This window comes from Oncorhynchus gorbuscha, linkage group LG23 (genome assembly GCF_021184085.1).
Source record: "Oncorhynchus gorbuscha isolate QuinsamMale2020 ecotype Even-year linkage group LG23, OgorEven_v1.0, whole genome shotgun sequence".
Taxonomy (NCBI): Eukaryota; Metazoa; Chordata; class Actinopteri; order Salmoniformes; family Salmonidae; genus Oncorhynchus; species Oncorhynchus gorbuscha.
The window spans coordinates 17,525,963-17,538,532 of NC_060195.1; the positions used below are offsets into that span (position 1 = coordinate 17,525,963).

At 48.1% G+C, this 12,570-nt stretch overlaps 1 pseudogene; it reads left to right on the top strand.

The window, feature by feature from the left end:
* Positions 1-4,871: 4,871 nt before the first annotated feature.
* Positions 4,872-7,453, top strand: LOC124010626 (annotated as a pseudogene).
* The last annotated feature ends 5,117 nt before the right edge of the window (positions 7,454-12,570 follow it).

Below are 12,570 nucleotides of genomic sequence, written 5' to 3' on the forward strand. Positions count from 1 at the left end.
TACTACACCTACCTGTCTATTGTAGACCTACACTACACTACACCTACCTGTCTATTGTAGACCTACACTATACTACACCTACCTGTCTATTGGAGGCCTACACTATACTACACCTACCTGTCTATTGTAGACCTAATGTACAGTGTAGATATGTCTCTAGCTTATTGCCCGTTTCAGCTTACATCCACTATGTGTATCCTGTGCAAATGACACAAACTTAACTTATCCTGTAGGTCTCTATTGGCGAATGTCCACTGAGAATTTACCCAGGTGTTTTACCAAAAAGGCTCAGATGTTTTCCGCATCCATGGCCCGGTTCGTGACTCACTTGGCCATGGTCTAAGCGGACCTGCTGTCTTCGGGCCAAGGTGAGGACAATTGGAAATTTTCGGGCGGCTATCCATAACAATAACTAACTGTGAACATTGATTAACACCTTCTACGGTTAACACCTTCTCACAAAACTGTAGATGATTCAGAGGTTGCTGATTCTGCTCTTCACAAGTGTTAGGTGTCACACTTCCACATAAATAACGCTTACATTAATATAATCACTGGAGACACTCAGGTGTTGCTATGGAAAAAGCCCTTAAAAGGCCAGATAGATCTCCCAGTACCTCTTCTAGCAGCTCAACGGCAGCTCAACAGCAGCTCACAGCAGGGTTTAATGACAGTCAGGAAAAATAGCTTTTTCCACTGATGCTGTCAAACAAAGACCTGGCTGACAGGAAGAGAGGTAGGTATAAAGGACAGAGAGGAGGAAGGTCACGTGTGGCAGAGGCAGGTGTAAAGGACAGAGGAGGAAGGTCCCGTGTGCTCTACCTGACTGGTAGGTATAAAGGACAGAGAGGAGGAAGGTCCCGTGTGCTCTACCTGACTGACAGGAAGAGAGGCAGGTATAAAGGACAGAGGAGGAAGGTCCCGTGTGCTCTACCTGACTGACACGTCACCACCTGCTCTTCTATTTATTTAATGAGGCAAGTTAGATAACAAATTCTTACAATGACAGCCTACTGGGGAACAGTGGGTTAACTGCCTTGTTCAGAAGAACATATTTTTACCTTGTCAGATCAGGGATTTGATCAAGCAACCTTCTGGTTACTGGTCCAACACGCTAACCACTAGGCAACCTGCTCTTCTCACCTCAGCTGGCTGTCTGTTTCAGGTAAGTGGATACATAACAGGGTTGGGCTCAATTACATTTTCATTCCAGTCCATCCAGGATGAACACTGAAATTCCAATTCCAATTGTCTTCCATGCAAAAATTCTAATTTGGAAATTAATTTTGGTTTACTTTCTGAATTGATTAATTGAAATGGAATTGACCCCAACCCTGGTTCATAACCTACCTTCACCTAAGGTTTCCTTACGCCTGCCTGCCTGCCTGCCTGCCTGCCTGCCTGCCTGCCTGCCTGCCTGCCTGCCTGCCTGCCTGCCTGCCTGCCTGCCTGCCTGCCTGCCTGCCTGCCAGAGTATTTATAGTGTATCCTGATCCTAATCCTGGATTAATCCAGAAAACAAGGAAGGGCTAGATGATGAGCTGATTAGTTGAATCAGGTGTGTTGGTGCTTGAGCTGGAACTAAACCATGCACATCCTTCCTGTCAGTGTGATATGGGCATGGACTCCCTCTCTTTTTCCATGTACTCTCACCCAGCTGTGTTTCTGTTTAATGGCTGTGATACTGTGGTCTCTCTCTCCCTCCAATCTCATATGGCTGTGGTACTATCAAATCAAATGTATTTATATAGCCCTTCGTACATCAGCTGATATCTCAAAGTGCTGTACAGAAACCCAGCCTAAAACCCCAAACAGCAAGCAATGCAGGTGTAGAAGCACCTGTGTAGAAGCACATGGCTGTGGTAGTATGGTCTCTCTCTCTCCCTCCAGATATCATATGGCTGTGATACTGTGGTCTCTCTCTCCCTCCAGATCTCATATGGCTGTGGTAATATGGTCTCTCCCTCCAGATCTCATATGGCTGTGGTAGTATGGTCTCTCTCTCCCTCCAGATCTCATATGGCTGTGATACTGTGGTCTCTCTCTCTCTCCCTCCAGATCTCATATGGCTGTGGTACTATGGTCTCTCTCTCCCTCCAGATCTCATATGGCTGTGGTAATATGGTCTCTCTCTCCCTCCAGATCTCATATGGCTGTGATACTGTGGTCTCTCTCTCTCTCCCTCCAGATCTCATATGGCTGTGGTACTATGGTCTCTCTCTCCCTCCAGATCTCATATGGGTGTGGTAGTACGGTCTCTCTCTCCCTCCAGATCGCCTATGGCTGTGATAGTGGTCTCTCTCTCCCTCCAGATCTCATATGGCTGTGATACTGTGGTCTCTCTCTCCCTCCAATCTCATATGGCTGTGGTCCTATGTTCTCTCTCTCCCTCCAGATATCATATGGCTGTGGTAGTTCGGTCTCTCTCTCCCTCCAGATCTCATATGGCTGTGGTAGTATGGTCTCTCTCTCTCTCCAGATCTCATATGGCTGTGGTAGTATGGTCTCTCTCTCTCCCTCCAGATATCATATGGCTGTGATACTGTGGTCTCTCTCTCCCTCCAGATCTCATATGGATGTGGTAATATGGTCTCTCTCGCCCTCCAGATCTCATATGGCTGTGGTAATATGGTCTCTCTCTCCCTCCAGATCTCATATGGCTGTGGTCCTATGTTCTCTCTCTCCCTCCAGATCTCATATGGCTGTGGTAGTATGGTCTCTCTCTCCCTCCAGATGTCATATGGCTGTGGTAATATGGTCTCTCTCTCCCTCCAGATCTCATATGGCTGTGATACTGTGGTCTCTCTCTCTCTCCCTCCAGATCTCATATGGCTGTGGTAATATGGTCTCTGTCTCCCTCCAGATCTCATATGGCTGTGGTACTGTGGTCTCTCTCTCCCTCCAGATCTCATATGGCTGTGATACTGTGGTCTCTCTCTCCCTCTAGATCTCATATGGCTGTGGTCCTATGTTCTCTCTCTCCCTCCAGATCTCATATGGCTGTGGTAGTACGGTCTCTCTCTCCCTCCAGATCTCATATGGCTGTGATACTGTGGTCTCTCTCACCCTCCAGATCTCATATGGCTGTGGTAGTATGGTCTCTCTCTCTCTCCAGATATCATATGGCTGTGGTAGTATGGTCTCTCTCTCTCTCCCTCCAGATCTCATATGGCTGTGGTAGTATGGTCTCTCTCTCCCTCCAGATCTCATATGGCTGTGGTACTATGGTCTCTGTCTCCCTCCAGATATCATATGGCTGTGATACTATGGTCTCTGTCTCCCTCCAGATCTCATATGGCTGTGGTAGTATGGTCTCTCTCGCCCTCCACATCTCATATGGCTGTGGTAGTATGGTCTCTCTCTCTCCCTCCAGATATCATATGGCTGTGATACTGTGGTCTCTCTCTCCCTCCAGATCTCATATGGCTGTGGTACTATGGTCTCTCTCTCCCTCCAGATATCATATGGCTGTGGTAGTATGGTCTCTCTCTCTCTCCCTCCAGATCTCATATGGCTGTGGTAGTATGGTCTCTCTCTCTCTCCCTCCAGATCTCATATGGCTGTGGTACTATGGTCTCTGTCTCCCTCCAGATCTCATATGGCTGTGATACTATGGTCTCTCTCGCCCTCCACATCTCATATGGCTGTGGTAGTATGGTCTCTCTCTCTCCCTCCAGATCTCATATGGCTGTGGTAGTATGGTCTCTCTCTCCCTCCAGATCTCATATGGTTGTGGTACTATGGTCTCTCTCTCCCTCCAGATCTCATATGGCTGTGATACTGTGGTCTCTCTCTCTCCCTCCAGATCTCATATGGCTGTGGTACTATGGTCTCTTTCTCCCTCCAGATCTCATATGGCTGGGATAGTTCAGCCCTCTCTCCCTCCAGATCTCATATGGCTGTGGTAGTATGGTCTCTCTCTCTCTCCCTCCAGATCTCATATGGCTGTGGTAGTATGGTCTCTCTCCCTCTCCCTCCAGATCTCATATGGCTGTGGTAGTATGGTCTCTCTCTCCCTCCAGATCTCATATGGCTGTGATACTGTGGTCTCTCTCTCCCTCCAGATCTCATATGGCTGTGGTAGTATGGTCTCTCTCTCCCTCCAGATCTCATATGGCTGTGGTACTGTGGTCTCTCTCTCCCTCCAGATCTCATATGGCTGTGATACTGTGGTCTCTCTCTCTCTCCCTCCAGATCTCATATGGCTGTGGTAATATGGTCTCTGTCTCCCTCCAGATCACCTACGGCTGTGGTACTGTGGTCTCTCTCTCCCTCCAGATCTCATATGGCTGGGATAGTTCGGCCCTCTCTCCCTCCAGATCTCATATGGCTGTGGTAGTATGGTCTCTCTCTCTCTCCCTCCAGATCTCATATGGCTGTGGTAGTATGGTCTCTCTCTCCCTCCAGATCTCATATGGCTGTGATAGTGGTCTCTCTCTCCCTCCAGATCTCATATGGGCTGTGGTAGTATGGTCTCTCTCTCCCTCCAGATCTCATATGGCTGTGGTAGTATGGTCTCTCTCTCCCTCCAGATCTCATATGGCTGTGGTAGTATGGTCTCTCTCTCCCTCCAGATCTCATATGGCTGTGATAGTGGTCTCTCTCTCCCTCCAGATCTCATATGGCTGTGGTAGTATGGTCTCTCTCTCCCTCCAGATCTCATATGGCTGTGGTAGTATGGTCTCTCTCTCCCTCCAGATCTCATATGGCTGTGATAGTGGTCTCTCTCTCCCTCCAGATCTCATATGGCTGTGGTAGTATGGTCTCTCTCTCCCTCCAGATCTCATATGGCTGTGGTAGTATGGTCTCTCTCTCCCTCCAGATCTCATATGGCTGTGGGAGTATGGTCTCTCTCTCCCTCCAGATCTCATATGGCTGTGGTAGTATGGGCCCTGTCTGTTCTGTTACTGCTGGTCCTGTCTTCCCCGGGGGTCTGCTCAGCTCCCAGCACCTGTGTGGCTCACACCTGGTGGATGCCCTCTACCTGGTCTGTGGGGAACAAGGGTTCTTCTATAACCCCCACAGAATCCCCAGAGATCTACTCCTGCAACACCTTATAGTTGAGACTGAGAACAGGGGGTGATTTGAAGGCACTATATTCAACATATTTTAAATATGTGATGCTGTTTTATTACAAGCAGACAGTGGATACCATTTATGTCTGTGTCCAGTATGAAGGAAGGTGGTTAGTTAGTCGAGACAATGCTAAATAGTGTTAGCAAAACAACTGGAAACCTATGGGTATCTGCTAACATAATCACCTGTAACGTTGAAGTCTACAGTCCCCCTCCCCCAACCCTCTCTATATTCAATTCAAATGGGCTTTATTGGCATGGGGAACATATGTTTACATTGTCAAAGCAAGTGAAATAGATAAAACTAAACTGAAATAAACAATCAAAAATGAACCGTAAACAGGACACACAAGTTTCAATGGAATAGACATATTATGGCTATGTAGTGTTATAATGATGTGGAAATAGTTTATGTACAAAACAAATATGGGTTGTATTTACAGTGGTGTTTGTTCTTCACTGGTTGCCCTTTTCTTGTGGCAAAACACACTGTGGTATTCAACCAATTCTCAAAATTTGATGTTTTCAAATTCTTTGTGGATCTGTGTAATCTGAGGGAAATATGTGTCTCTAATATGGTCATACATTTGGCAGGTTAGGAAGTGCAACTCAGTTTCCACCTCATTTTTAGTTAGTACAGCTCCTTCCACCTCATTTTGTGGGCAGCGTGCACATAGCCTGTCTTCTCTTGAGAGACAGTTCTGCCTACCTCAACAGCAAGGCCATGCTCACTGAGTCTGGACATAGTCAAGTTTCTGCCACTGTGTTCTCTGTTAAGGACCAAATAGCATTCCAGTTTGCTTTGTTTATTGGTAAATTCTTTCCAATGTGTCAAGTAATTTTATTTTCTCATATTTAGGTTAGGTCTAATTGTGTTTGTGAACAGAGCCCTAGGACCAGCTTGCTTAGGGGACTCTTCTCCAGGTTCATCTCTCTGTAGGGTGTGTTTGTGAACAGAGCCCTAGGACCAGCTTGCTTAGGGGACTCTTCTCCAGGTTCATCTCTCTGTAGGGTGTGTTTGTGAACAGAGCCCTAGGACCAGCTTGCTTAGGGGACTCTTCTCCAGGTTCATCTCTCTGTAGGGTGTGTTTGTGAACAGAGCCCCAGGACCAGCTTGCTTAGGGGACTCTTCTCCAGGTTCATCTCTCTGTAGGTGACGGCTTTGTTATGGATGGTTTTGGAATCGCTTATTTTCTGGATTTTGATAGTTAGCGTGTATCAGCCTAATTCTGCTCTGCATGCATTATTTGGTGTTTTATGTTGTACATAGAGGATGTTTTTGCAGAATTCTGCATGTAGTCTCACAATTTGGTGTTTGTCCCATTTTGTGAATTCTTGGTTGATGAGCGGTTCCCAGACCACACAACCATAAAGACAATGGACTCTATAAGTGATTCAAGTACTTTTGATGGCATAGAAGGCCCTTCTTGCCTTGTCTCTCAGATCATTCACAGCTCTGTGGAAGTTACCTGTGATGTTTAGGCCGAGTTATGTAGTTTGTGTGCTTTAGGGCAACGGTGTCTAGATGGAATTTGTATGTGGTCCTGGTGACTGGACCTTTTTTAGAACACCATTATTTGTCTTACTGATATTTACTGTCAGGGCCCAGGTCTGACAGAAGATCTGGGTGCAGCTGTAGGTCCTCCTTGGTTGAAGGACAGAAGCACCAGGTCATCAGCAAACATTAAATATTTGACTTTAGTCAGTCTCTCTCTTCCATCTGTGAAGAGGGTATGTTGAAGACGGTATACCTTCTCTTGAAGTTTGTCATATACTGTAGCTATCCCTACTGATCTTTTGCTGAGACCGTTCCTAACTACCGACTTTGTTAGATAGATTAAGAATTTTGTGAATTCTCCAGATTCCTCATTATATTCTCTCCCAGAACATGATCTAAGTGGATCTATCACCTCAGTTAAACCCCGTGCTCAGACATCCCATTGATGTGTCTGAAGTTAACTTTACTTCAGAGGTAGGAAGCTGAGCTACACCTGTCAGATCTCTCCTCTGAAGGACGTGGAGAGCCTTAAACAAGACTGATTGTGAAGCTCTGATAACACGCTCATTCAGTCTCTGTTAAACAGCCAACAGTCTAACTGGTATTTTGCATGAGTGAAGGAGTTTGCTGATCTGCTTTACTTCACCTGCTTTTGGGAACACTCCCTCTCTACATCCCTCCATTTCTCACCCTCTACTTTAAAGGGTTCCTGTCTAGGAAGAGCAGACAGGGTTGGAGGGTGAAGCAGGAACATCCATGGAAGGACCATGAAGACCAGAAGGTGAAAAGAGGCATTGTGGAACAGTGCTGTCATAAGCCATGTAGCTTCAGCCACCTGCGACTGACTGGAGTCTACTCCTCAAAGTCTACACTCGATTGATAAGAGCGCAGACTAGCCTCAAGAGCTACTGGTGGAAGGACATGTCAATCTTGTATAAAACTAAATGTCAAGGGGGGGGCTACAGAAAAAATAAAACATGCCGTATGACCAGTAACAGACTGTTGGTATGTTGAAGACAGTGGGTCTTCGTTCCAGTGTATGACCAGTAACAGACTGTTGGTATGTTGAAGACAGTGGGTCTTCGTTCCAGCGTATGACCAGTAACAGACTGTTGGTATGTTGAAGACAGTGGGTCTTCGTTCCAGCGTATGACCAGTAACAGACTGTTGGTATGTTGAAGACAGTGGGTCTTCGTTCCAGTGTATGACCAGTAACAGACTGTTGGTATGTTGAAGACAGTGAGTCTTCGTTCCAGTGTATGACCAGTAACAGACTGTTGGTATGTTGAAGACAGTGGGTCATCGTTCCAGTGTATGACCAGTAACAGACTGTTGGTATGTTGAAGACAGTGGGTCTTCGTACCAGTGTATGACCAGTAACAGACTGTTGGTATGTTGAAGACACTGGTCATACACTGGAACGAAGACCCACTAACAGACTGTTGGTATGTTGAAGACAGTGGGTCTTCGTTCCAGTGTATGCCCAGTAACAGACTGTTGGTATGTTGAAGACAGTGGGTCATCGTTCCAGTGTATGCCCAGTAACAGACTGTTGGTATGTTGAAGACAGTGGGTTTTCGTTCCAGTGTATGCCCAGTAACAGACTGTTGGTATGTTGAAGACAGTGGGTCTTCGTTCCAGTGTATGACCAGTAACAGACTGTTGGTATGTTGACACTGGTCATACACTGGAACGAAGACCCACTAACAGACTGTTGGCATGTTGAAGACAGTGGGTCTTCGTTCCAGTGTATGCCCAGTAACAGACTGTTGGTATGTTGAAGACAGTGGGTCATTGTTCCAGTTATGAAGGAAAAAGGAGATACAAATCATGCTCTCAAATGGCTATAGCAGAATGTGGCTGTTGTTGTCAAGAGACGAGCAGCAGAGACATGGGACATTGAGGTTTCTGCCCATGTGAATTTACAAACACACCCCATTAAACACGGGGAATATAAATAATATCTAACCATGCCTAATATCGGAATATTCAAACATTTAAGATGGCTCAGCTCTAAATATGTGGCTCTGACGAGCAGGTCTGCTGGTTCACAGTAGTGTCTGATCAAACGAGTAAAGAAGTTTATAGGTATGGGACGTTTAAAAACAAGTAATTTCAAAAGGTGGTTCCCCCATTTTGTTGTGAATGAACAGGCCCATGTTTTACATTTACATTTAAGTCATTTAGCAGACGCTCTTATCCAGAGCGACTTACAAATTGGTGCATTCACCTTATGACATCCAGTGGAACAACCACTTTACAATAGTGCATGGTCCTTCTGTAGCTCAGTTGGTAGAGCATGGCGCTTGTAACGCCAGGGTAGTGGGTTCGATCCCCGGGACCACCCATACGTAGAATGTATGCACACATGACTAAGTCGCTTTGGATAAAAGCGTCTGCTAAATGGCATATATTATTATTATCTAAATATTTTAAGGGGGGGGGGGGGAAGGATTATTTTATCCTATCCTAGGTATTCCTTAAAGAGGTGGGGTTTCAGGTGTCTCCGGAAGGTGGTGATTGACTCCGCTGTCCTGGCGTCGTGAGGGAGTTTGTTCCACCATTGGGGAGCCAGAGCAGCGAACAGTTTTGACTGAGCTGAGCGGGAACTGTACTTCCTCAGTGGTAGGGAGGCGAGCAGGCCAGAGGTGGATGAACGCAGTGCCCTTATTTGGGTGTAGGGCCTGATCAGAGCCTGGAGGTACTGAGGTGCCGTTCCCCTCACAGCTCCGTAGGCAAGCACCATGGTCTTGTAGCGGATGCGAGCTTCAACTGGAAGCCAGTGGAGAGAGCGGAGGAGCGGGGTGACGTGAGAGAACTTGGGAAGGTTGAACACTAGACGGGCTGCGGCGTTCTGGATGAGTTGTAGGGGTTTAATGGCACAGGCAGGGAGCCCAGCCAACAGCGAGTTGCAGTAATCCAGACGGGAGATGACAAGTGCCTGGATTAGGACCTGAGCCGCTTCCTGTGTGAGGCAGGGTCGTACTCTGCGGATGTTGTAGAGCATGAACCTACAGGAACGGGCCACCCCCTTGATGTTAGTTGAGAACGACAGGGTGTTGTCCAGGATCACGCCAAGGTTCTTAGCGCTCTGGGAGGAGGACACAATGGAGTTGTCAACCGTGATGGCGAGATCATGGAACGGGCAGTCCTTCCCCGGGAGGAAGAGCAGCTCAGTCTTGCCGAAGTTCAGCTTGAGGTGGTGATCCGTCATCCACACTGATATGTCTGCCAGACATGCAGAGATGCGATTCGCCACCTGGTCATCAGAAGGGGGAAAGGAGAAGATTAATTGTGTGTCGTCTGCATAGCAATGATAGGAGAGACCATGTGAGGTTATGACAGAGCCAAGTGACTTGGTGTATAGCGAGAATAGGAGAGGGCCTAGAACAGAGCCCTGGGGGACACCAGTGGTGAGAGCGTGTGGTGAGGAGACAGATTCTCGCCACGCCACCTGGTAGGAGCGACCTGTCAGGTAGGACGCAATCCAAGCGTGGGCCGCGCCGGAGATGCCCAACTCTGAGAGGGTGGAGAGGAGGATCTGATGGTTCACAGTATCGAAGGCAGCCGATAGGTCTAGAAGGATGAGAGCAGAGGAGAGAGAGTTAGCTTTAGCGGTGCGGAGCGCCTCCGTGATACAGAGAAGAGCAGTCTCAGTTGAATGACTAGTCTTGAAACCTGACTGATTTGGATCAAGAAGGTCATTCTGAGAGAGATAGCGGGAGAGCTGACCAAGGACGGCACGTTCAAGAGTTTTGGAGAGAAAAGAAAGAAGGGATACTGGTCTGTAGTTGTTGGGATCGAGTGTAGGTTTTTTCAGAAGGGGTGCAACTCTCGCTCTCTTGAAGACGGAAGGGACGTAGCCAGCGGTCAGGGATAAGTTGATGAGCGAGGTGAGGTAAGGGAGAAGGTCTCCGGAAATGGTCTGAGAGAAGAGAGGAGGGGATAGGGTCGAGCGGGCAGGTTGTTGGGCGGCCGGCCGTCACAAGACGCGAGATTTCATCTGGAGAGAGAGGGGAGAAAGAGGTCAGAGCACAGGGTAGGGCAGTGTGAGCAGAACCAGCGGTGTTTGACTTAGCAAACGAGGATCGGATGTCGTCGATCTTCTTTTCAAAATGGTTGACGAAGTCATCTGCAGAGAGGGAGGAGGGGGGGGCAGGAGGATTCAGGAGGGAGGAGAAGGTGGCAAAGAGCTTCCTAGGGTTAGAGGCAGATGCTTGGAATTTAGAGTGGTAGAAAGTGGCTTTAGCAGCAGAGACAGAGGAGGAAAATGTAGAGAGGAGGGAGTGAAAGGATGCCAGGTCCGCAGGGAGGCGAGTTTTCCTCCATTTCCGCTCGGCCTTCCGGAGCCCTGTTCTGTGAGCTCGCAATGAGTCGTCAATCCACGGAGCGGGAGGGGAGGACCGAGCCGGCCTGGAAGATAGGGGACATAGAGAGTCAAAGGATGCAGAAAGGGAGGAGAGGAGGGTTGAGGAGGCAGAATCAGGAGATAGGTTGGAGAAGGTTTGAGCAGAGGGAAGAGATGATAGGATGGAAGAGGAGAGAGTAGGGGGAGAGAGAGCGAAGGTTGGGACGGCGCGATACCATCCGAGTAGGGGCAGTGTGGGAAGTGTTGGATGAGAGCGAGAGGGAAAAGGATACAAGGTAGTGGTCGGAGACTTGGAGGGGAGTTGCAATGAGGTTAGTGGAAGAACAGCATCTAGTAAAGATGAGGTCGAGCATATTGCCTGCCTTGTGAGTAGGGGGGGAAGGTGAGAGGGTGAGGTCAAAAGAGGAGAGGAGTGGAAAGAAGGAGGCAGAGAGGAATGAGTCAAAGGTAGACGTGGGGAGGTTAAAGTCGCCCAGAACTGTGAGAGGTGAGCCGTCCTCAGGAAAGGAGCTTATCAAGGCATCAAGCTCATTGATGAACTCTCCGAGGGGACCTGGAGGGCGATAAATGATAAGGATGTTAAGCTTGAAAGGGCTGGTAACTGTGACAGCATGAAATTCAAAGGAGGCGATAGACAGATGGGTAAGGGGAGAAAGAGAGAATGACCACTTGGGAGAGATAAGGATCCCTATGCCACCACCCCGCTGACCAGAAGCTCTCGGGGTGTGCGAGAACACGTGGGCGGACGAAGTATACCTTGTCAGGCAAGGTATAACAGTAACGTCAACAGGCCCATGTCAGGCAAGGTATAACAGTAACGTCAACAGGCCCATGTCAGGCAGGGAAGAACAGTAACGTCAACTGGCCCATGTCAGGCAAGGTATAACAGTAACGTCAACAGGCCCATGTCAGGCAGGGTATAACAGTAACGTCAACAGGCCCATGTCAGGCAAGGTATAACAGTAACGTCAACAGGCCCATGTCAGGCAAGGTATAACAGTAACGTCAACAGGCCCATGTCAGGCAAGGTATAACAGTAACGTCAACAGGCCCATGTCAGGCAAGGTATAACAGTAACGTCAACAGGCCCATGTCAGGCAAGGTATAACAGTAACGTCAACAGGCCCATGTCAGGCAGGGTATAACAGTAACGTCAACAGGCCCATGTCAGGCAAGGTATAACAGTAACGTCAACAGGCCCATGTCAGGCAGGGTATAACAGTAACGTCAACAGGCCCATGTCAGGCAAGGTATAACAGTAACGTCAACAGGCCCATGTCAGGCAAGGTATAACAGTAACGCCAACAGGCCCATGTCAGGCAAGGTATAACAGTAACGCCAACAGGCCCATGTCAGGCAAGGTATAACAGTAACGTCAACAGGCCCATGTCAGGCAAGCTATAACAGTAACGTCAACAGGCCCATGTCAGGCAGGGTATACCAGTAACGTCAACAGGCCCATGTCAGGCAAGGTATACCAGTAACGTCAACAGGCCCATGTCAGGCAAGCTATAACAGTAACGTCAACAGGCCCATGTCAGGCAAGGTATAACAGTAACGTCAACAGGCCCATGTCAGGCAAGGTATAACAGTAACGTCAACAGGCCCATGTCAGGCAAGGTATAACA